Raw genomic sequence first — 25907 nt, 5'->3', positions numbered from 1 at the left:
AGATCCCGGATGGATTTTTCCCATGGCGTGCTGTGAAGATCCTGTCCGTGCAGAGAAGCTCCTCCTTTTTGGTCATTCGAGCTATTATAGGATTTTCTTGCAAGAAAACAACTCTATTCATCATTTCTACCGTCAAACAGAAAGGATGTTCTCATGAGAACTGCTTGCTGCACTGTTAGATAAAGGCAAGGCCACGCAGGTGGCGTATTCACCGGTACCAAGTGGGAGCTGCCTGCAGGCTCCTCTGGTACAGTGAGCTGGCTGAGTTTGTCCTGAGGCCAAGGGATTTGTGCGGCCCAACACAGGCCTGAAGGCCGAGCTGTATGTGGCGCAGCACAGCACAGTGCAGCACAGCACAGCGCAGCACAGCACAGCACAGCGCAGACCTGGGCCTACTCAGGTTAACTGTACTGTGGATCGCTAACTCCTCGATGTACAATGGTCTTCTGGTCAGGATCACTACAGAGACATAGTCCAACTGCAGCACTAAAAGTCTAGATTCAGTTGCTTTGACACAGGAGCCTACTGTGATTTGAGACATCCTCAGGCACCTGAAACCCTTGTAAAGGACTTGTGGGAGCCCTGCAACCATCTGGGACAGCAGCTGGAGGTAAGATGTAATACCCCATAGCACCTAAAATGACATCTATGTTTAACTGAATACCTTCCATGGTGTCAAACAAAAGAGGGGCAAAACAAAAAATACTTTAATATATGTGACTGAAATGATGTTTTACCTCAGCTATTGTTTCCTGATTATCATGAAACAGTGACAAATACAGATAAATTCTCAAATTATAAAATAGCCTGTGTATCTACCAGCAGTTGATGTTGCTGAGCAGTTCAAAAAGGTCTCTTGCCCCATCATCTCCAACTCAGCCTTGCTCTGGTCTAGATGCAACCAGCCAATTTATCTCATTTTGTTGGTCTTTGACAATTGCTGGAACAGTTTAGTGACAAAAGGGGTATCAAATTGCCAGAGGTGTACTGACTGGCCTGAGCAGTGGTGATGTCTGACCATTTCCAGTGGGTGCTAGACAGACACAGAGCAGGACATGTGATAAGACATCATGTGGAGAACTCTGGCAACTGAATTGTTTTGGAAGCAGAGAAGTTGCTCACTTCTGCTGTCTGACTGCATTTCATAGGCTGTCATCTAGGTCAAAGCTCCCCCCCAACACTGCTTGTTGTTACTTCTTCACAGAGGGACAGCTGTACGCTGCTTTCAGTAGTAGAGTGGACTGGGTTTACTTGTATAAATGGACATTTATCCCTCTTAATGCAAGAGATAGCCATGGTTACTGCTGATATGATTTAATGTCCTAGTCTGAAATCTGCACATAAGGGGCTATGTTCCTGGTGGTGGATACATCCAAAGGCAAATGGTTTACTTTTACCAAGAAAGACATGCTGGACAAATTTTTGAGATGTAAAGATTTCAGTTATAGCTTATGGCATGTCTCCCTTTTAAAGATGGAATTAACTATGCAATTACCAATGCAGACATGAGCTCCAGTTGCAGATCCAGGCTATCTTCTCTTTACTGAAGGAACAGAATGCATTTACATCTGGATGGTGAAATCTTTGTTGTCATGAGTTATTATCTTGTTTTGAGATGTAGAAACAGTACTTAAAGCTGTTTCAAGTGGTTTATCTAGGTCTATGTCCTTTTCGTTTCATTATAACCAAAGATTAGGAAGGATGTGTTAGAATAGAATAGAATAGAATAGAATATTTCAGTTGGAAGGGACCTACAGTGATCATCTAGTCCAACTGTTGATCTCTTATTATTGCCCACTAGGGATGCAAAACAGTCAGTTTGCTAGAAGTTGTGGGGCCAGAGCATCATGGCCTAACCCCAGTCAAAAAGACTGAATAAACATCTTGGTTCAAAAGTACACTTACTTCTTTGCACAAAACAATGACTTTCATTTTCCCAATTGGTGAATCCAGCTACTGGTTTCCAAAGAGATGCACCAAAGTGCACCTGAGCAAATCAAGGAAGAACTGGAACAACTAGATTGTTACTCTGGAGATATTTCACAAAATAAAAATTATGATAAATTAGCTTTTCCTGTGACACTTCTGAGCAAAACTCTTGTCTTTACAATGATAACTCCCAGCCTGTCTTATTTATCAGTGCTACCTAGAGCAAGTCTAATACTGGTTGTACCTAGGAACATGCAGATCAAAAAAGGCCACTGTACTCTTGCGATGAGAAAAATAGGCTCATTCACTAGATTTCTGCTTAGGCAGTAGTGCCATGGAAACTGCCTAGAACTCAGCAGTTTGGCTTCCCAAACTGAACAGAAGGAGGAAATTGATACAAAAAGTGCTAATATGCTAAATCCTGGTCTATAAACTTGAATATTTGGGTTTAGCACAACAGTGCTGGATGGGGCTATCAAGACAGGACTTGACCCCCACAATCCAAGAGGAAGCAGTCAATGACCTGCTACGCCACCTGGACGCTCACAAGTCTATGGGGCCGGATGGGATCCACCCGAGAGTGCTGAGGGAGCTGGCGGAGGAGCTCGCCAAGCCACTCTCCATCATTTATCAGCAGTCCTGGTTAACGGGGGAGGTCCCGGACGACTGGAGGCTTGCCAATGTGACGCCCATCTGCAAGAAGGGCGGGAAGGAGGATCCGGGGAACTCCAGGCCTGTCAGCCTGACCTCGGTGCCGGGGAAGATTATGGAGCGGTTCATCTTGAGGGGGCTCACAAGGCATGAGCGGGACAACCAGGGGGTCAGGCCCAGCCAGCACGGGTTCATGAGAGGCAGGTCCTGCTTGACCAACCTGATCTCCTTCTATGACCAGGTGACCCGCCTAGTGGATGAGGGAAAGGCTGTGGATGTGGTCTACCTGGACTTCAGCAAGGCCTTTGATACCGTCTCCCACAGCATTCTCCTAGAGAAGCTGGCGGCTCACGGCTTAGACAGGTGGACTCTGCGCTGGGTCAAAAACTGGCTGGACGGCCGGGCCCAAAGAGTTGTGGTGAATGGAGTTACATCCAGTTGGCGGCCGGTCACGAGCGGTGTTCCCCAGGGCTCAGTACTGGGGCCGGTCTTGTTTAATATCTTTATCGATGATCTGGATGAGGGGATCAAGTGCACCCTCAGTAAGTTTGCAGACGACACCAAGCTGGGCGGGAGTGTTGATCTGCTCAAGGGTAGGAAGGCTCTGCAGAGGGACCTGGACAGGCTGGATCGATGGGCCGAGGCCAACTGTATGAGGTTCAACAAGGACAAGTGCCGGGTCCTGCACTTGGGCCACAACAACCCCATGCAGCGCTACAGGCTTGGGGAGGAGTGGCTGGAAAGCTGCCTGGCGGAAAAGGACCTGGGGGTGCTGGTCGACAGCCGGCTGAACATGAGCCGGCAGTGTGCCCAGGCGGCCAAGAAGGCCAATGGCATCCTGGCCTGTATCAGAAATAGTGTGGCCAGCAGGAGTAGGGAACTGATCGTCCCCCTGTACTTGGCACTGGTGAGGCCACACCTCGCATACTGTGTTCAGTTTTGGGCCCCGCACTACAAGAAGGATGTTGAGGTGCTGGAGCGTGTCCAGAGAAGGGCAACGAGGCTGGTGAGGGGTCTGGAGCACAAGTCTTATGAGGAGCGGCTGAAGGAACTGGGGTTGTTTAGCCTGGAGAAAAGGAGGCTGAGGGGAGACCTCATCGCTCTCTACAACTACCTGAAAGGAGGTTGTAGCGAGGTGGGTGTTGGTCTCTTCTCCCAAGTAACAAGCGATAGGATGAGAGGAAATGGCCTGAAGTTGCGCCAGGGGAGGTTTAGATTGGACGTGAGGAAAAATTTCTTTACTGAAAGAGTGGTTAAACATTGGAACAGGCTGCCCAGGGAAGTGGTGGAGTCCCCATCCCTGGAGGTATTTAAAAGACGTGTAGATGAGGCGCTTAGGGACATGGTTTAGTGGGCATGGTGGTGTTGGGTTGACGGTTGGACTCAATGATCTTAGAGGTCTTTTCCAACCCAAATGATTCTATGATTCTATGATTCTATGATTCTATGACCTCCTACAGATGGTAGCAAAGGAACCGCATCCAGTAAGCCACAACTGTAACACGACAGCTGCTTCTGTCCCTACTTAGACTAGTTAAAAATATGCAGTTTGTCAGGATCAGAAAGTTTTGTGGGAACAGATTGACTTCCACAAGATTATTGTCAGGAAGTGGTTGGAATATGTAACTTCGATTTCATCATTTTGATTAAGCTTTAGATGCTCAAATTGTAACAAATATCAAGTTTATATGACACTGCAATCTATATATATACTATGTTAAATAGTTATATAGTTATAGGTGTTAACTATCACATGGGCTAATTTAGTCTAATTTTGAAAGTTCCAAGGAAACAAAACACTAATATTGAAACATTTTTTTTAGTACAACCACAGTAATTAAACTGTCAGACTTTTGTTTGACAGAGGTATTTTAGGGTTTTGTTCTGTTTTGGAATAAGCTTTGTTTCTAACCATTGGAATTTCCTTTACAACAGAAATCCCAATTCCCAACTAGTTTTGATCCCATTGTTCCTGTATCCCAGATCTCAGCACCCAGAGGCAAAACTTCTTTTCCAGTGCATGTCCCCGTTTCACCTCCCCATCCCCACAAGTCCTGCTGCGTAGAGTCTCACAGGCTTCTCTTTTTGAGAAACAACCTATGCAGACAGCACATGCACCAAGTCCACTATTTGTTTTATATTAGGTACCTGTGCCTAGGGCTCTTTATAGCAGAATCTCTCATAACACTAACATTAACCATCTGGTACTGTTTACCCTAAGGAGAAGCCTGGTGGACTACATTACCCAAAATCCTTGACAGGGGAGTTCATATGTGGCTACTGAGTGAAAAATGAATCATGCTCAATTACTCTATATTCCTCAAAGCCATGTTTTTTTTCTTGCCAGATGTACACAATGGATCATGGTGACAGCAGGTAAAAATGAAAGCCAGAAATAGGTTGCACTCAGATTTGTCTGAATCACAAGTGAAAATTCAAACCCGGTTGTTCTGTTCAGATCCCAGCAATAATTGTGAAAACCTTGGTTTGGCTGAACCCTTATAGAAATATTAAAAAAGTTGGATTCACTGTAAAATCCTAGGAAAAAAAACCCAAATTCTATAAATAAAATACCTGATGAGATTAACCAAAGTAGAGCACTAAGATAGTGGGAAGCAGTGGTTAAACATAGATGACTCCAGATGCTGTAGCGAGACACCCATAATGATTTCATCACAGGCACAGCTGGAGAGAAGCCAAACTTCCTCAGTGTAAATGGAGCAGGTGACAGTGAATCTTTGTTTCTCCCCTAAGTAGTCATGTATTTGCACCCTCCGCTACCAGCTCCTTAAGATCAGAGTGCTGCTGCTTTCAATGTTGACAGCAGGCATCCAGTTTCACACATGGATTGCTACACTTTAAAAAAGCTTATTTAAAGTTTACAATGGTGGAGTTGTCACATAACATTTGTTTTTTGATGTGATGCAGTGTAAATGCTGTAATCATATTTACAAAACATGATTGATAACGTTGCACGCAAACTCTTTCCTTTAAACTTTCCCATAAAACACACTCATCTGCCATTTCCCAATCTCAAACCCCAGAAGGTCCAAGTGAAAAAAAGAAAAATTAATTAGGTCCAAACATGGCAAATAGGCCCAGTCATTCAGGAGCAGGAGATGAAAGTTCAGTTTCAAATTTGAGTTGGCTGAATCATCATGCTCTTCCTTTAAAAGTTTATGCAAATAGTTTGTTTCTGTTTCAGTCAGCATAAACTCATACCCCATGTAAGATTAATGTGAGATACCAATGAATGCTAAGTCCCAAAGCAAAACTGTTCACTTGATTCCAAGTTCATTAATATTTTTTCAGTGCTGTGATCTCATTGATTCAGAAAGTTACTCCTGAGCAGCATCGCTGTACAGGGATCCATGGGAGAAGCTGTGGAGGAGGCTGTGGACTTCTTGAGCTGCTTTGCTGACTGATAATGTTCTCCCCTTAGCTACTCAATATTGCAAACTGCAGTAAATAACCCTAAGTCACTGCTAGATTAATATGGCCAACTCTTCTGGCAGGGAATTAGGGAGCACTCCGCTATCATTCTAACTCCAGAGTTGGGAGATGATAATCTCTGACATAGGGCAATCACAAACAGCTGTCAGGTTGTACCCCTGTTAGATACTGAAGACTTCCACTGCAGCCTTAGATACTGTGTGTGGGGAGGGAACATTTCACAAGTTAGTCAATCACTTGTGCTCACTTAACTTTCTTGAAACTCCCCCCTCAACATCCATACAGGAAAAGTTTGACTTCTGTAGAACTTGAACGTGACTAGCTCACATAATAGGAAAGGCATTAAATTCCTGTAATTAGATTGTGAAGGAACAATTAAATCACCAGTGAAAAATGCAAGTACATCATAGTAAAGGAAGAACATGGTAAATAAGTCCAACTGGGATGCTGGATCTTTAGATACATTTGTGTTGCACTTGACTTTTACATGATTCTGAGATTAAAGGTACCAAGTAACATGTATTCAAAAACTCCAGTTACAAAAGAATCAAATTCCATTTTTTTGTCATACAGAAATGTATTATTTTGCTATTGCATGTTTGAATCTGCAGATAAGAATGGTTAAAAATATGCTACAAACCTTTGGGCCAATAGGAGATGAGGTTAAAGTTGAAGCAAAATCATCATCCCCAGGAGTCTGGAATGTAGCAAAGTTGTGCTGGAATAATTTAAAACATCAGAATACCTTGCGCAGCAGTGGGAGAGACTTTGAATGATAGAAGGACATACAATCCTGCAGATGTTCAGATAACAAATGTTTTCAAGGCACTTTGAAGATAAAGCACTGCATATAAATAGAATGTTTCATTATTAGATATTAGGAAGAATAATAAAAATGAATACATTTCATCAAACTAAAGAACATCTGAAGGCCCATTTATGAGACACAACATAGGGGTCTTTTCAAAGTAATGATTTATTTTTTCATATTACTCCTTTTCATTATCAGAGTTCAGAAAATAATTTGACAGTTTCTGTTTCATCCAACCCAACAGTGTCAAACATTTTTGCAGAAGACACAACGACTTAGAGAGCATGAAGAAGTTTGTGAAAAGCTACTAGACAGAAATGTTCACTCAACCAGTAGCAGCACTGATTGGATCCAGAGCCACAATAAAATGGATGGACAATATATGCCATTATGTTAAAACCATCTCAAATATCACACAAAGGAAGGGGGGCACAGGAGCAGGAGAGAGCACTGTAGAAAAGCAAAATGAAAGCCATTCACCAACATCTCAGTTTTGAACAGTTGTGTAAAAACATCTGAAAGTTGCAAATCCTGAAGAACCCAGCAGTCCTCTAGTCTCCTGTTTCACCCAAGGACCATATTTGGCCTCTATGAACTAGAGAGCAGGAACAAAAAGAAGCATAGGACAACAAATAAAGAGCATGCATGATATAGATATTCATTGGCTTCATTACAATCAATCCATTTTCCATCTGATGAATGAGAAATGTCCTACGGGACTCAGGCTGTGAGAGGGGTATACCACAGAATTCCTTTTGTTTATATGGATAGCAATGGTAAGGAAAGCTTACACACCAAGGCTTACATACGTAAGTGTGATCTTTCAACCATATCCTTACGGCCATTGTAAATGTATATTGTATCTAGTCAACCTTCTGCTTTTCCAGTGAAGATTATAGGTAACAACAGTTTTGATGGATATATCTTCAATAAGGGAAATTACAGTAAAGATCATAGGAGTGCCTTTGAAGTAAGGAACATACTGAATGATAACCATTAAATATTTATGGGGTTTCCTTTGCTGGTAGAAGATAAAACTCTGTAGTATTTGATAAACAAAATGAGGCATACTGCAAATTTAAGTACCACTTACAGAAAAGTTGAGAAAACATCTCATATGGTATTAGGAAAATAATATAAGATGTTGTGCATAGTATGAGGCAATTTTTCTGACTTCTGAAGCTGTGAATCCTAGCATTGTCAGAGAAATAATTTAATTGAAATACAAGAAAGAACATTCTCAAAAAGAAAAAGGATAGAGCAGGGAGTAGGGAGGTAAAAACAAAGCAGAAGATAAATAGTTGTCAACTGGATCAGTAAATGACTGCTTACAAAATTGAAAACCAATCAGGTAAGGACAGAACAAAGCTATAGAATGCAAAGCTCTTGATTTTCCTCTCAATTTTGGAGGGAGGGAGGTTTGTGTTTGTGGATAAATAAATACCTATTTCTATGATTTAGACATAAAAGATTATATGGTTTAGAAAACCCACAAACATTTTTCTAGTGATAGAGAAGCCTAGGAATATAAGGAATATTTTAGGAACCTCCAATTATAGCTAGAACTATAATGATCCTGAAAAGCAAAACTATTAGGAATGGCAGTATTTTGCATCTGTGGTGCACATATGTAGAGTTAAAAATGCACAATGAAGTTGCAAAGGCAATTCCTTAAAGTTAAGAACATCAGAACTTCCATTGCCCATAAAAATCTTCTTTGGGTTCACTTGCATGTGTGCCTCGGGGTATGGTGAGAGCTTACAGACTGGGCTGCTAGTCATCAGTTTGTCCCATTCTCATTGTTCTGCACATGCCTTTTGCATAATTCAGACTCAACTTTGAAGACAGAATTACTAAATTGCTCGCAGGTCTCTCTGTTTTACTTCTTATTATAATACTTGAGTGCTCTATGGACATGACTGCATTTATAAGAAGCCTGTCAAGAGTGGGACTACTATAAAAGATGGGAATTGAAGCACCAACAGATTAATGTCCAAAGGGCCTGTGTATTTTGGGTGCAATAATTTGAGGCTAATTTGATGCTGCTAGGATTTCATTTTTCAGACTTTTTAGCATTAGCAAGCATGTTACATTTACCAGTCCAATTGACTTTTGCAGCTATTGTGAGTGCTCTGCAGTTCTGTAAGTGAGACCCCAGCACATAGCAAGTGATTACCTGTTAAATTCTTGGTGATGTGCTGCACAATAAATGTGTCGGAAAGAGAGAATTCATCTGTCAGTGGCAGCATTTCACCACTCTAGCTCTGCTCCATTCAGTAAATACCTTCCAGTTTCCTCAACAAGAAGGCTAGAAAAAGATAATGATGTCCTTCATTAAACAGTCCTGTCTCTTCTACTGGGTCTGGCTGGGATGAAGCTATGAAGTTAACTTTCCCCATAGCAGCCCTCATAGTGCTGTGCTTTGTATTTGTAGCTAGAGCAATGTTGATAACACACCAATGTTTTGGCTACTGCTGAACAGTAAAATTTAAAGTGTCAAGGCTTTCTCTCTCTCTTCCCTCCCCAACAAATGTGAGTAGTGTTGTGGTTTAACCCGGCAGGCAGCTAAACACCACACAGCCGTTCACTCACTCCCCCCCAACTCCCAGTGGGATGGGGGAGACAATCTGGGAAAAAAAGTAAAATTTATGGGTTGAGATAAAGACAGTTTAATAGGACAGAAAAGGAAGGGAAAATAATAATAATAATAATAATGATAAAAGTATATACAAAGCAAGTGATGCACAATGCAATTGCTCACCACCCGCCGACCGATGCCCAGCCAGTCCCCGAGCAGCGGCCCCCCCAGCCAGCTTTCCCCCAGTTTATGTACTGAGCATGACGTCCCATGGTATGGAATAGCCCTTTGGCCAGTTTGGGTCAGCTGTCCTGGCTGTGCCCCCTCCCAGCTTCTTGTGCACCTCCAGCCTTCTCAGTCGGTAGAGCATGGGAAGCTGAAAAGTCCTTGGCTAGTGTAAGCACCAGTTAGCAACAACTAAAACATCGGTGTGTTATCAACATTATTCTCCTCCTAAATCCAGAACACAGCACTGTACCAGCTACTAGGAAGGAAATTAACTCTATCCCAGCCGAAACCAGGACAGTAGGCAGGGGGTGGACAAGAGGTTGGAAAGGACATAGTCAGGGCAACTGACCCAAACTGACCAAAGGAATATTCCATACCATATGACATCATGCTCAGCAATAAAAGCTCAAGGAAGGGGGGACATTCGTGGTTATGGCATTTGTCTTCCTGAGCAACTGTTACATGTGATGGAGCCCTGCTTTCCTGGAGATGTCAAACAGCTGCCTGCTGATGGGAAGTAGTGAATTAATTCCTTATTTTGCTTTGCTTGTGCACGTAGCTTTTTATTTCCTTATTAAACTGTCATTATTTCGATCAATGAGTCTTTTCACCTTCCTTTGATTTTTTCTCCCCATCCCCTGGGAGAAGGGACTGAACGAGAGGCAGGGTGGGTGTTTTGCTGCTGGCCGGGGTCAACCCACCACACTACTGCATTTGTGTGCAGAATAGACCCACTCAGACTATTACCAGAAACAGTCCCCCATGCAAATTGAAAGCAGAAGTTTCCTACGAATATGCCAATGAGTTTCTTCCCTTTCTTGGAGAATTTCTAAAATATCACTGAGGGAGACTGAGGGGAAAAAAGAGTCGGGTCACAAAAGCTGAACTCCTATTAGAGTTCCTATTGGAAATCCTATTCAGCAATTTCAAACCCAAGCAAGGAGTGGGATGGGGTCTGGAAAATATAAATCCAACATGCATCCCTATATCCCTGTTTCCAGGCAAAATTTTAACTGGTTTACTGGAAACCACTTTTCTTGTTTTTCACATCATGTGCAGATAAATAAGAATGGACCATGGAATGGCACCCCTTCTATCTTGTGTTCTCAATTGTCCTGGTTTCGGCTGGGATAGAGTTAATTTACTTCCTAGTAGCTGGTACAGTGCTGTGTTTTGGATTTAGGATGAGAACAAAGTTGATAACACACCGATGTTTTAGTTGTTGCTAAGTAGTGCTTACCCTAGCCAAGGACTTTTCAGCTTCCCATGCTCTACCGACTGAGAAGGCTGGAGGTGCACAAGAAGCTGGGAGGGGGCACAGCCAGGACAGCTGACCCAAACTGGTCAAAGGGACATTCCATACCATGTGACGTCATGCTCAGTACATAAACTGGGGAAAGCTGGCTGGGGGGGCTGCTGCTCAGGGACTGGCTGGGCATCGGTCGGCAGGTGGTGAGCAATTGCATTGTGCATCACTTGCTTTGTATATTCTTTTACCATTATTATTATTATTATTTTCCCTTCCTTTTCTGTCTTATTAAACTGTCTTTATCTCAACCCGCGAATTTTCCTTTTTTTTTTTTCCAATTCTCTCCCCCATCCCACTGGGGAGGGGCAGGAGTGAGGGAACGGCTGTGTGGTGTTTAGCTGCCTGCCAGGTTAAACCACAACAGTCCTTTTGGCGCCCAACGTAGGGCTCAAAAGGTTGAGATAACAACAGATCTGACCAGAGTGTGTTAAGGCAAATTTGTTATAAGCATTCATCATATTGGTTTAATAGTCACTGGTCACAATGTTGATTAATTTACTCTCAAAGTTGTCGTGCTTGCTCTCAAAGTTGTGCTATGTAACACCTTACTTGCTGTATATGTTCCCTGTCGTGCTGTCTATGACCTCTGGGAGCTAGATCAAGGGTATCATTTTGCTGCACTGTGTAACACTACTGGTTTATGATGTGATAAAATTTTTGGTCATGAGACTAATTTTTGTATTTGTACTTCTGTATTTGTACTCAGTATTGCCATTATCGCTGTACCTCAGGAGCCACTTTTCGGAAACTATTAATAATTACACCTTTTACCTTTTCTCCTCGGGGAACCAATCTATGGGGTAGATGGCAGGGACACACTTTTTCCCGCTCCTTCACCTTCCCTTTCTCCTTCAGGCGAGTTACAACAGCTCTTGAGAATTTTGAATATCCTTGGGATGTTCAAACCAGCATGGTCCTGTTGCTCTGTCTCCTGAATGTGGTTCAGGTCATGATCTTGTTTGAGGTTAAACAATTATTTAAGAATACTATCCAGAGATCAATCCCGGTGACAGGCACTGTGGCTACTGAAACCCCGCGACAGGCACTGCAACTACTCCAGCCTGCACGACAGGCATTGCAGCTACTCAAACCCCAGCAACAGACCCTGCGGCAACTCCAACCCCGGCGACAGGCACTGTGGCTGAACCAGAGAACCAACCCGTGCCAATATCAGTTGCCCCTATACACAAGAAGAAATACACAAGAAAATCAACTCGTTTAGTAAGGGATGAAGATGAACCAGGGCCATCACAAGAACAGGAGCAGGAAGAGGCAGAACCCATAAATAAGATGGTAACCACCCCATCCCTATCCCTGAGTGGGCTGCGAGATATGCGAAAAGATTTCAGTCGTCGTCCAGGCGAGCACGTTGTCACCTGGCTGCTCTGATGCTGGGATAACGGGGCCAGTAGCCTGGAATTAGAGGGTAGGGAAGCCAAGCAGCTGGGATCCAACTCCGGCAATACGAAGAAAGTCTCTCTTCTTCCCTACAGGCCTGCATCTCGGCTGTGGAGAAACTGCCAGACATGTTACCTGAGAAACTGTCCCGGGAGTTCCAGCGATTCAAAGAGGATACGTCCTACTCTCCACCTGTACAGACCAATATCTCAGCTATTAGGAGTCAGCTTTCCTCTGCTTAAGAGAGAGAATATAAAGGGTACACACCACGGGGCACCCTGTGGTTTTACCTGCATGACCATGGAGAGGACATGAGGAAGTGGGATGGAAAACCGACCTCAGCCCTAGAGGCATGGGTACGTTAGTTGTAAGGAAAAACAATCACAAAAGGGGGTTCTTCCAGGAAAACTGCTGCTCCAGTTTCCAGTGAGCAGTTCCCCAGAGAGAGTAGAAGGGCTGATCTTACTTCCGATCTTAATAAAGGGACTTTCGATTCGCATTTACAAGAAGTGAGTCTACTACTCTATCCCAGCCGAAACCAGGACAAGTATTGTCGGCAAACTTAATGTACATTCGATTCCTGTATCAAAATACAGGAAAAGTGGTGGTGATTAATTGGGATGTATTGGAAAGTGTGGGGACCTGGTCATGACGCAGATGGTATAGAATAAGGGGTGGATACTGTCCTGGTTTCGGCTGGGATAGAGTTAATTTCCTTCCTAGTAGCTGGTACAGTGCTGTGTTTTGGATTTAGGAGGAGAATAATGTTGATAACACACTGGTGTTGTAGTTGTTGCTAAGCAGTGCTTACACTAGCCAAGGACTTTTCAGCTTCCCATGCTCTACCGACTGAGAAGGCCGGAGGTGCACAAGAAGCTGGGAGGGGGCACAGCCAAACTGGCCAAAGGGACATTCCATACCATGTGACGTCATGCTCAGTACATAAACTGGGGGAAAGTTAGCTGGAGGAGGGGTGACTGCTGCTCGGGGACTGGCTGGGCATCGGTCGGCGGGTGGTGAGCAGTTGCATTATGCATCACTTATTTTGTATATTCTTTTATCAGTATTATTATGATGTTCCCTTCCTTTTCTGTCCTATTAAACTGTCTTTATCTCAGCCCACGAATTTTACTCTCTTTTTTTCCGATTCTCTCCCCCATCCCACTGTGGGGGTGGGGAGTGAGCAAACGGCTGTGTGGTGTTTAGCTGCCTGCCAGGTTAAACCACCACACGTGGCAAGGCTTTTGGTAGCGGGGGAGCTGCAGGGGTGGCTTCTGTGAGAAGACACCAGAAGCTGCTTCCATGTTGGACAGAGCCAGTTCCAGCCAGCTCCAAGACAGACCCACCCCTGCCCAAAGCTAAGCCAATCAGCGACGTTGGTAGTGCCTCTGAGACAATGTATTTAAGAAAGGGTAAAAAAGGCTGTGCAGCAGCAGCTGGAAGAGAGGAGTGAGAAAATGTGAGAGAAACAAGAGAAAATGTGAGATAAAATGTGAGGAAGGAGTGGCAGAGACAAAGCGTTATGAACTGACTGCAACCCCCATTCTCCATCTCCCTGTGCTGCTTGGGGGGAGGAGGTAGAGAGGTTGGGAGTGAAGTTGAACCTGGGAAAAAGGGTGGGGGGTGGGGGGAAGGTGTTTTTAGATTTGTTCTTATTTCTCATTATCCTGCTCTGATTTTGATTGGCAATAAAGTAAATTTCCCCAAGTTGAGTCTGTTTTGCCTGTGACTGTAATTGGTGAATGATCTCCTTGTCCTTATCTGACCCACAAGCCTTTCTTTGTATTCTCTCCCCCTGTCCTGTTGAGGAGGGAGAGTGATAGAGCAGCTTGGTGGGCACCTGGTGGCTAGCCAAGGTCAACCCACCACAGCTAGGTAACTATTTTGCTCATAGGCGTGCGAGTTACAAGTTAGGAATTGGAGAACTTGAGTTAGAGAATTCATGAATTAATGAAGTAATGAATTAGTTAATTCATGTGTTAGACTAACCTGTACAAAGGGAATTGAGTCCTTTTTTTGATGCTTCAGGGTTTTTTTAATGAGCTCATAAAACAGTTTCATTTACAGAGCACATTGTGCTGTAAATTTGAGAGCGCCAAACAAACTGTGACACACACTACACCTGGAAGGAAAAGGCCACAACTGTATTTACGTTAACAAGGATTCCATGAAGACCAAAAGGTAATGGGACCCCATAAGCTTTTGGTTTCTAACCCCAATTCATTCACTTCCCTGTAAACTTTACCTTTCTCACTGTTTTAACCAAGCTTAAGTGAATACAAGGTAATCTATTCAAAACAGGTGTTTGGTAAATTAAATTGGATTGACTTCTTCAATTTTGAGATATCTCATTGAGAAAATTCCAAGTGTGAAATTAGCACTACCTAAATAATTGTTCTAATAGTTAAATAAATAATAGTATTTTGCATGTGGTTGTATAGGAACTTTTGTCTTTTTGAGGAATGTTGGTTGAGCCAATTGAAAAGAATTTTTCAGTATTTGCTTGTTTTGCAACTGGATGAAAAGTGGTGTTTCCCTCACTTTGCTTCCAACCAAATGATTCAGTTATGCACTTGCCAAACTAAGTAATTGAGGCATTTTGTTGGACTCAGCAAGGGAGTTAGTTAGCTGCCTCAGGTTAATCGTATGCTTAAATTCTTTACTGGCTTGCAGGCTATAGCTGAAAGCACTCCACAGCTGTTAAATGTTTAACTGGTAGGCTGACTTACCCCTGCAATTCCTTCTCCCCACAGTAGACAATTTTCTTACAATGACATTTCTGTCCCATGTAATGACCTTTATGAATGTTGCTCATATGCAGCTGTGTGGCCAACTATATTTCTAATAGGAATATGCTTATGACAGTTGTTCATCCACTAAAAATAGATATGAGTTACTCTAGTTTATGACCATTTTGGTGCAAATTCCATAGCATTGTTAGCATTATTGTCAAAACCATGTACTGGGATTAGAGGAAGTAAAATTTAATGCAGACTCTAAGTCCCACTTTATTTTAGCTATAGTTTTCCTGTTGATGTCATACTTCTATAATGTTAACTAGCATAAAATGGTTATGAATTTCGGTATATTCCCTGGGGGAGTTGGCCCCTGTAAGTTTCAGTGGGTATGAAGTAGCAGACAGGACTTTTACTGTAGTAAAGTGATAGCAGCTGTTTATGACTGAACTAGTCATACAGTTCTTAGAAGTCTTCTTGCTGTTTAGGTGAAGAGACTGCATTTTACAGCAGTGGTATTGCTTGGTGATGATTAACTCAACATCAACACAAAGCTGTACTCCAGTTTTCAGTGTTTCTATTGTGCTGTTTTATTATGATTGGGGAAAGGTATGCTAATAGGGACTATAACCTAATACAGTGAATATAATTATACTAGTTTTCTTGCTCTTGAATAGTTCTATTTATTTATTTATTAGGGCTGGTGAACTGGGTCTCAATTTTGTTGGTGCCAATGTTGTTATACTGTTTGATCCAACATGGAATCCAGCAAATGATCTTCAAGCTGTTGACAGGTATACTCTCAAAATACAGAACTCCGTCCACATTGTGTTCTTCTGTTTTGACCCTATAATCTAATTGTCCAATTAAAATTTTCCTAAGGGAAGAAGATACTTTTTAACATAATCTGACTTGTCCACAAGACAGTAAGAAATGTCCAGCTGTGGTGGGTTAACCTTGGCTGACTGCCAGATTCCCACCCAGTCACTCTCTCACTCCCCCTTCTCAACAGGACGGGGAGTAGAAAATAAGATGAAAATGCTCGAGGGGTGAGATAAAGACAGGGAGATCACTTGCCAGTTACCATCATAGGCAAAACAGACTTGATGTGAGGAAAATTAATTTAATTTATTGCCAATTAAAAATAGAGTAGGATGGTGAGAAACAAAGATGAAAACTAAAACACCTCTCCCGCCTTCTTCCCAGACTCAACTTCACTCCTTCATTCCTGACTCTTCTACCTCCTCCCCCAAACACTCAGCAGCATAGGGAGGGTGGGTGTCGTGGTTTAACCCCTGTAGGCAGCTAAGCACCACACAGTCGCTCGCTCACTCCCCCACCCAGTGCAGCTTCCTTCAGGACATATCCATCCGCTCCTCATGGTCTCCTCCAAAGGTTGCAGGCGAATCTCTGCTCTGGCGCCTGGAGCACCTCCTTCTTCTCTGTCCTTGGTGTCTGCAGGATTGTTTCTCACACTTTTTTTTTCCTCTCACTTCTCTCTCGTACACACTGCTGCACAGTGTTTTTACACTTTCTTAAATATGTTTTTACAGAGGCACCACCAGCTTCACTGATTGGCTCAGCTTTGGTGTGCAGTGGGTCCGTTATACAGCGGGTCTATGCGACATGGGGGCAGCCCCTGATCTCTGCTCAGAGAGGCCACCCCTGCAGCCCCCCCTGCTACCAAAACCTTGCAACGTAAACCCAATGCATGGGGTTAAAAAAATGCCATCGTTACTGCAACTTTTCATGATCTCTAAAACAAGTGTGTGCATAGAGCCAGATGGCATTTTTCCTTTTTGTCATCACAACGTATACTGTCACTGACCCTAGTTCAGAAGTGATGTTTTGAATTCCAGAATCCCTAAAGAAAAACATTTATGTTCTTTTCCACCTCAACTTTGTGGATACTAGTCGCTTTTCAGCATTCGCTTCCATGTCCGATATTATGCCATTGGAGTATTTTCAGGAGTCTTGATTTTTCTTTTGAGGCTTTTTGACCATAGCATGTTGTTTCCCTAGTAGTTCAGGACAGACTTTTGAATATCTGAAGTAAAGAAGATTGGAATCTTTCAAAATTTAGTAGTTTTATATATTTTAATGAGCAAAAGTAAACTTGGTTTTGTTGTCCAGTTCTTGTGGGTTTACCTTGGTAGGCAGCTAAGCACCACAGAGCCGCTCGCTCACTTCCCCCCCACCCCCAGTGGGACAGGAAAAGAGGAAAGGAAGAGTAAAAACAATAAAACTTGTGGGTCAAGATAAAAATAGTTTAATAAGAGAAGGAGAAGTGGAAGAAGAGAGAAAGAAAACAAAACAAGTGATGCAAAGGCAATCACTCACCACCTCCCACAGGTAGACCAATGCCCAGCCAGTTCCTGAGCAAAAGATGGCTAACCTACCTAAACCCCCTTCCTCTTCCTGAGCATGACATTATATGGCATGAGCTATCTCTTCGGTTAGTTCGGGTCATCTACCTGTTTGTGTCTCCTCCCAACCTCTTGTGCAACCCCAATCTATTCACTGGGGGGGCAGAGGGAGAAACAGAGACGGCCTTGACACTATGCAAACACCATTTAGCAATAGTAAAACATTAGTGTGTTATCAGCATTGTTTTGGTCACGAATCTAAAACATAGCACCATACGAGCTGCTATGAAGAAAATTGATTCCATCCCAGCCAAAACCAGTACACCCATCCAACTATGCAATTGCATTTTAAGGATCTTCCTGATTTCTAAGACATGTTTATGTGGACCTGTTCTACTGAAATAAGTCTAGCAGAAATGTGTATTGTTGAAAGGGACTGTCTTTATAAAACCTTTGTGAGATCATATTTCTATAATTGGTTCTTGTGGAAGAAGGGGCAGGCGACTCAAGAAGAGTACAGGGATCTCGTTAGGCCATGCAGAGAAGAAATGAGAAAGGCAAAAGCCCAGCTAGAACGCAATCTGGCCGCTGTCGTTAGAGACAACAAAAAAAGCTTTTACAAATATATTAATGACAAGAAGAGAGCCAAGGAAAATCTCCATCCTTTATTGGATGCGGGGGGGAACATTGTCACTGAGGATGAGGAAAAGGCTGAGGTACTCAATGCCTTCTTTGCCTCAGTCTTTAACAGGCAGAGCAGTTATCCTCAGGGTACTCGGCCCCCCGAGCTGGAAGACAGGGACGGTGAGCAGGATGAACTCCCCATAATCCAAGAGGAAGCAGTCAATGACCTGCTACGCCACCTGGACGCTCACAAGTCTATGGGGCCGGATGGGATCCACCCGAGAGTGCTGAGGGAGCTGGCGGAGGAGCTCGCCAAGCCACTCTCCATCATTTATCAGCAGTCCTGGTTAACGGGGGAGGTCCCGGACGACTGGCGGCTTGCCAATGTGACGCCCATCTACAAGAAGGGCCGGAAGGAGGATCCGGGGAACTACAGGCCTGTCAGCCTGACCTCGGTGCCGGGGAAGATTATGGAGCGGTTCATCTTGAGGGCGCTCACAAGGCATGTGCGGGACAACCAGGGGATCAGGCCCAGCCAGCACGAGTTCATGAGAGGCAGGTCCTGCTTGACCAACCTGATCTCCTTCTATGACCAGGTGACCCGCCTAGTGGGTGAGGGAAAGGCTGTGGATGTGGTCTACCTGGACTTCAATAAGGCCTTTGACACCGTCTCCCACAGCATTCTCCTAGAGAAGCTGGCGGCTCACGGCTTAGACAGGTGGACTCTGCGCTGGGTAAAAAACTGGCTGGACGGCCGGGCCCAGAGAGTTGTGGTGAATGGAGTTACATCCAGTTGGCGGCCGGTCACGAGCGGTGTTCCCCAGGGCTCAGTATTGGGGCCGGTCTTGTTTAATATCTTTATCGATGATCTGGATGAGGGGATCGAGTGCACCCTCAGTAAGTTTGCAGACGACACCAAGCTGGGCGGGAGTGTTGATCTGCTCGAGGGTAGGAAGGCTCTGCAGAGGGACCTGGACAGGCTGGATCGATGGGCCGAGGCCAACTGTATGAGGTTCAACAAGGACAAGTGCCGGGTCCTGCACTTTGGCCACAACAACCCCATGCAGCGCTACAGGCTTGGGGAGGAGTGGCTGGAAAGCTGCCTGTCGGAAAAGGACCTGGGGGTGCTGGTTGACAGCCGGCTGAACATGAGCCGGCAGTGTGCCCAGGCGGCCAAGAAGGCCAATGGCATCCTGGCCTGTATCAGAAATAGTGTGGCCAGCAGGAGTAGGGAAGTGATCGTGCCCCTGTACTCGGCCCTGGTGAGGCCGCACCTCGACTACTGTGTTCAGTTTTGGGCCCCTCACTACAAGAAGGACGTTGAGGTGCTGGAGCGTGTCCAGAGAAGGGCAACGAGGCTGGTGAGGGGTCTGGAGAACAAGTCTTATGAGGAGCGGCTGAGGGAACTGGGGTTGTTTAGCCTGGAGAAAAGGAGGCTGAGGGGAGACCTCATCGCTCTCTACAACTACCTGAAAGGAGGTTGTAGCGAGGTGGGTGTTGGTCTCTTTTCCCAAGTAACAAGTGATAGGACGAGAGGAAATGGCCTCAAGTTGTGCCAGGGGAGGTTTAGATTGGATGTAAGGAAAAATTTCTTTACTGAAAGAGTGGTGAAACATTGGAACAGGCTGCCCAGGGAAGTGGTGGAGTCCCCATCCCTGGAGGTATTTAAAAGACGTGTAGATGAGGCGCTTAGGGACATGGTTTAGTGGGCATGGTGGTGTTGGGTCGACGGTTGGACTCGATGATCTTAGAGGTCTTTTCCAACCCAAATGATTCTATGATTCTATGATTCTATGAATTTCCTGAAAATAATCTATGAGTTTCAGAGTTAGCAATTTAAATAGTCTACTGCCTGTTCATTATCTGTTTTTATGATGTTATAACTTGCACAGTGTTTTATAAAGTTAGGAAGGCACAGATTTCCCCAAATAATCCATGGTCTAACTAAAATATAATGCAAATAGGAACATATCTCATGAAAGACCAGATGCAGATGGAGGGGGAGTGGGGGAAGAAAAAGAAAAAACAGAATGGAAGATGTGTTTTCATGAGAGACGGGAGACAGGCCTTGTGATACCAAGAGATATGAAAGCTTTTTCAGCTGGATAGGGCTGGGAAGAAAAATACAAAATTAAGGATAAAAGAAAAGGGAATGGAATACTGAGAAAATTTGGAAAAGCAGAAAAATTTTAATGCATAAATGATTTAGAGTATTTCTGTTTTTTTGGAATTGAGATTTTTTTTACTGCCCCTAAGAGCTCTCTCTATTTTTACTAATAAAGAATATGTTTTTCAATACAGCTCTGTCTTTGCAGGGCTTATAGGATACACGTTCATTAGCTTATACTGAGAAGTAACCTATTTTATTTAGAGAGTAGGTTAACTCAATGGGCGAATTATACCCTATTTTAAAGAAAGCTTTATGAAACTGATGAGTTAACCTAATAATTTGAATGATCAGCCATAAACATGAAAAATATGGTATTGGGTCTGCAGTGACAGCCACCCTTTTGTGGCCAGGTTTGTCACATGTTGAAGGGGGATGGAGGATGAATGAGTGGGAAATGCAGTAATAGAGGGATTGTCATTACCCTTATACAGATGTAAGCAAATGCCAAATAAGAATAAGGTTCTGAGATCAAGTATTTGGACACCATATCTGGTGTCATAGTTTTCATACAGCAGATAGTCAGAAAACCCACAACTGGAGGATCAAGTCTTGAGTTGCTCTCAGTAGTGTGTATGACCTGCTTTAAAATGATACCATCAAAAGTATAACAGTGACGTTACCTTACTTAGATTCAGTATTTTGTAGAAGCCAAAAAGCCATTAGAGTTCTGTTTATTTTTAACAAAATGAACTAATTAAAAAAGAGGAAATTTGTTAAAAAGAAATTAAAAGGAATAGGTGAAGGGCTGAAATGCTCTCAGGTAATTGGGCAATTTTCAGACTGTATCAGAAGCTCAAAATGAAGAAGACATTGTACTAGAACTTGAAATCATAGCCTAATGAGGCAAGTTAAATTTAAAAACACAGTAAGTCCAAGAATGATTTTTGAGAAACAATGGGCTAAAAGCATAAAAACTAATAATTTATTTTCCAAAAACATCAGAGGCAAAATAGCGTTCATAGCAAGCAAGCAAGCAAGCAAGCAAACAAACAAACAAACAAACAAACCCCACTTAATTCTTCTTATCCACATTCACAGAAAAGCTTAGAGAGCATCCTGTATCACCATCTTTCCTGTGGGAAGTGTTTTGAGGATTCATTTCAAAGGCAAGTATCAGTAGAAGAGGTTTCAGAAAGACTAAAAAATGAGAAATAGCAGATTAGCAGGACCAACCTTATTCACTAGAAATCCTAAAGGAGGGAAGTCATGCTTCACAGAGGTACTTGGAACTGGTGATCTTGTGGATAAAGAAGACCTGGATGATACTGTCTGCTTGGATTTCCAAACTCTTGTATCAAAACTCTTCTTCAAAGGCTCTTAGCGTGTTTTTTTTTTCAAGTTGATGTGGAATAAGAGGCAATAAACTAGAAAACAGAATAATTGTAAATCTGGGATTGTTTTTTTAGTCTACACTTGGATTGCATTCCCTGCTATTGACACTGGAATTGGGCACAGTTAAGAAATTTTCAGTAAACTGCGAATAAAATGTGTTTGCATCTGCTGTTGAGAATTCAGAAACATCAGTTAATGTGAACATGTGGCTTTTATTAAACTATACAAGTGCATTCTCAGAGTGCTAAATGTTGTTTTCCGTCCTTTGTAAGAAATGAATTTATGCAAAAATGCTTTGTCATGTTTGTAGTGTATTCTTACTGAGGGAACAATTTTATTTTAAAATCACTGAACTTTTTATTAGTGATATTCAGTTGTCTGACCCAGCCATATGTGATTGTAAATCTGAAACAAAAAATTGAAATCTAACATATATAAACCCAAATAAGTTATATATGTATCCTGAAGTATACTTTTGTAAATACCATACAGAATTCAGCAAAGATGTAAATTGTGCCTAGCTAAAGTTAAATAATTACTGGCTTACATAATTCAAGAGACTGTTGCACTCTTGGAAAATGCCTGTTCAGTGCTAGAACTAGAAGTGAGTAGAGCTCAAGAACTACCAACTTCTTTGAGACAGTTACAAAAAAATATTACAGGTCTGGTATCCATAAAATCATAATTTTTATATTATTCCTGTTCAAATTAAGTATATCTATTGGGTTTATGTGGCAAGGTTTTGGTAGCAGGGGGGCTGCAGGGACGGCTTCTGTGAGCAGATGCCAGAAGCTTCCCCCATGTCCAATAGAGCCAGTTCCAGCCGGCTCCTAGATGGACCCACCTCTGGCCAAGGCTGAGCCAGTCAGCGATGTTGGTAGCACCTCTGTGATAACATGTTTAAGAAGGGGAAAAAAAACTGCTGCGCAACAGCAGCCAAGAGAGGAGTGAGAATATGTGAGAGAAACAACCCTGCAGACACCAAGGTCAGTGAAGAAGGAGGGGGAGGAGGTGCTCCAGGCACCAGAGCAGAGATTCCCCTGCAGCCTGTCTCTAAGGGTGAGACCATGGGGGAATTGCCTACTTGAGGACCAGGGGAGTCCTGGTCAGCTCTGGGTGTGCGGGTGTGTGTGCACGACGATCTGTACCAGCAACTGTAGTGGTGCTGCAGCCTCGGGGTCTCATATGTCCAGGTGCTAGCAGGTGGGGAAACTGGGATCCAAGGGCAGCCGCTGGGCAGACTGAATATTTGAGCCCAGCTGCTGGAGGGATCCACCTTATACATATGTGTATATTCTCACTAGTGGACCTTCATCCTGCTCAGCCAGAGAAGGGAGCAGGATGAGGCCATTGCTGCTGTCTGTGTCCGTGTGAGTGCTCTGTGTGTCTGTCTGTGATCTGTGTGGCTGGCCGTGCATACATGTATCTATGTGGTGTCTATGTGTGATCTTGTGAGTGTGTGCCTGCTGGGAATACATCTTCAGCCTCACTACTGGTTGGACCTGAGGGCACAGAGCTGTCGCAGCCTTGCTTCAGGCTGTCGGATCCAACACTATATGTTTTTTCCAAACAGTAATCTTGTGGCTTTATTTGGTGCTTACCAAGTAAGCATACAATACCATGTACTATGAAAAAATATCAAGAATTTAGTATTGAAAAATAAGCAGTTGAGATACAGAGTAGTGTCAGTAGTATGTATAGTAGGTGTCTGATATTAGACAACAAATAGAAGATTTGAAATATATCTTTATTTTATTTATTCAATAAAACCAGGCAGGTTCATATTATACTACAATGGCAAGATCTGTCAGGGAAATTAAAATAAAGTATTGTCCCTTAGGAATTTCTGAATGCTCCATCTAAAGTTGTGTATATAATGTGGATGCCAGGAAATTCTGACATGTTGCTGGAGCAAACACTTCTGAAATCTTGTGTTGTTCTGTTTTAGCAACTTCACTGTGCGGTGGTTGGAAGTGAAAATGCCAAGCGGTACTTTGAGGCAGCAAGCATCAAAGGAACATCAAGGAGAGCTTTTTAGGATCTACAGCCTTTTCAAACTTATGACTCGTGGGTCCTGTCTTACCAAAGAAATCCTGGAGGTGTGAAGTTTTTCCTTTTTACTTTTGGATATTAGTTTTAAATTTTTCCTTTCCTAATGAAATTTTTTTGTCATAATGTTGAATGGAGGCACTTTGTAAAACAGAATGTTGAAATTTAAACAGTACATATGTAGTGTCTTAAATGAACTAGGCCTGCTAATTTCTCTGATGTATGACAGAAAAATTTCCTTAAATCAAACAAAAAAATGGAAAATATGTTTGGGTTATAATTTCCAAAAGTCTGCTAATGCATGTCTCTTCCAAATAAACATACCATAACTGATTTTTGTGATCCTTTCACATATTTTCAACTTTGTGCACAGATGTCTTTTATTTATCAATAGCTATAATTGTCCTTTATACCTCAATTCTTTTCATAAAATATTTTTTATGATCATAGTCACCACTGTATAGTATGTGTTTAGATGGGAAAAACTGTTTCATAAAATATATTTTATTATGCTGCTTTTATTTAAAAATGTTGCAGGGTAGAAGTGTATAACTGAGGCTTTATTTTAAAAGTCATAGCTTAGTAACTCTAAAAAGAAAGAAGACTGTTGGCCCAGATCCACAGAGTGTGGTGCAAATTGGTTTGAAGTATATGCAGTATATATGCCTTTTTCTCCCCAGCATGTTTGTTGCAGCTGATTTGCATCTTGGAATTTTTTGTAGCCTTATTCTCGGTTTCTTTCCATTCTTCCCTCCCTTTATTTTGTTATTTTGCCTATACTAGGAGGAAGCTGGGGAAAAGTTGGGATACAAGTCATGTGCTATAGCAGTATAAATGTAGCATAGCAAAGAGTAATGTGAGCACGTAATATCTACTTTGGGGACATTCAGCTCAAAACTACTCTGCTGAGGTCTAAATTAAAACATGGCATGTACTGTAAACATTGTAGCAGTCATTTTGCTGGGGGAAAAAAGTCTGAAAGTATTAAAACAGCATTTGGATCAAAAGAGCAGTAAGTTTATTGACAAAATGTGTTAGTCTGGACTTTGGTGATTCTACTTCTGATGCTCATACCTCTACAGAAAGAAAAACTAAATTTTTGATGGGCTTGCCTTTGTTAACTTGAAGTCATAGAACACACAGGTATAGTTTTTATTATATAACGTTCTTGACTGTTTTAGAGGGAACGGCGAGTAGAAGCAGGTGTAATGACAGCAACTACATGGCTAAAGGAAGAGACTCCTCCATGCAGCCCAGAAAAGGTGAGGTATCTTTGTGGCATACAGAGCAGAGCATGAAAGTTTCTCTTGTTCCAGATGCTACAATGGCAAATGAGGACAATATGTTGTTAGGCTGGTCATGCTTTTACCCTCGATTGCACTTGCCATCTTTTATTGTCTGCTTGTCCTTTGTTTTGCATATTATGAAGTATTAGGTAATGTCACACTCTCTGTATGTAAAATGGAATGTTTTGAACATCTGGTAATACTATATTCTATGACCTTTACAATACTTAGATATCATCAGTTTGGATGAAGCTATTACTAACATGCTGTTATTCTAGAGCAATGCTGTTTACTGAAACACTGCGAAGTAGTATCTTAAGAGTAGTTTATATGAGAGCCTTCTGATAAAATCAGTTGAGAATCTGATAGCTACTGTTGTTTAGAATATTTTGTTTGGGGAATTGTGAAAAGTACAATTGGTTTAAAGGCTTGAAGGCTTTTTAGAAGGTTTTGTGGTCCTTTCAGTTTGTTCTGTCGGATCTCTGTGGAAGAGTTGAGCCATTTAGTTGATGTAATCAAACAGTGATTCCCACCACATCAGTTTATTCCATCTAGGCTTTTTGTTTGTTTGTTTGTTTGTTTGTTTCTGGACAAAGATTTTTTTTCTGTAAAGGTTAGGTTTAAATGGGAACATTTTCATGAATGTTTTTTGACTGAACACTGCATTCAGATGGGAAATGAACAACTAGGTCTAGAATATAGCCTCTAAGAGTGAAAATACTATTAGATGACCACATCCCACTGAATTGGACTGCATATTAGCCACCATCACTTATGCTTTGTCTTTGTGGGGATTTCTGCATATGGACATGGTGAAAACCAGTAACTTTTTAGCTTGTTAAATGCTTTTCGCTAAACAGGGTTATATCAGGATTAATATATTAATTTTAACTGGTAAAACTTTTCCACATGAACAAAAGTTTAGTATTTACCCTTATGAATTTTCATTTACATTTTGAAATAGAATAATAGAGAGTATTGGTGCTAT

General features: G+C 42.5%; 1 long non-coding RNA gene across 1 annotated transcript; it reads left to right on the top strand.

The window, feature by feature from the left end:
• Positions 1-322: 322 nt before the first annotated feature.
• LOC143171972 (uncharacterized) lies at positions 323-25899 on the top strand. Its single transcript, XR_012997253.1, has 3 exons — positions 323-610; positions 23533-23683; positions 24815-25899. It is a non-coding gene; the product is annotated as an uncharacterized LOC143171972 (long non-coding RNA).
• Positions 25900-25907: the final 8 nt, after the last annotated feature.

This window comes from Aptenodytes patagonicus, chromosome W, assembly GCF_965638725.1.
Source record: "Aptenodytes patagonicus chromosome W, bAptPat1.pri.cur, whole genome shotgun sequence".
Taxonomy (NCBI): Eukaryota; Metazoa; Chordata; class Aves; order Sphenisciformes; family Spheniscidae; genus Aptenodytes; species Aptenodytes patagonicus.
The sequence above is the reverse complement of the archived record's forward strand: the minus strand, read 5'-3'. Positions and strand labels throughout refer to the sequence as shown.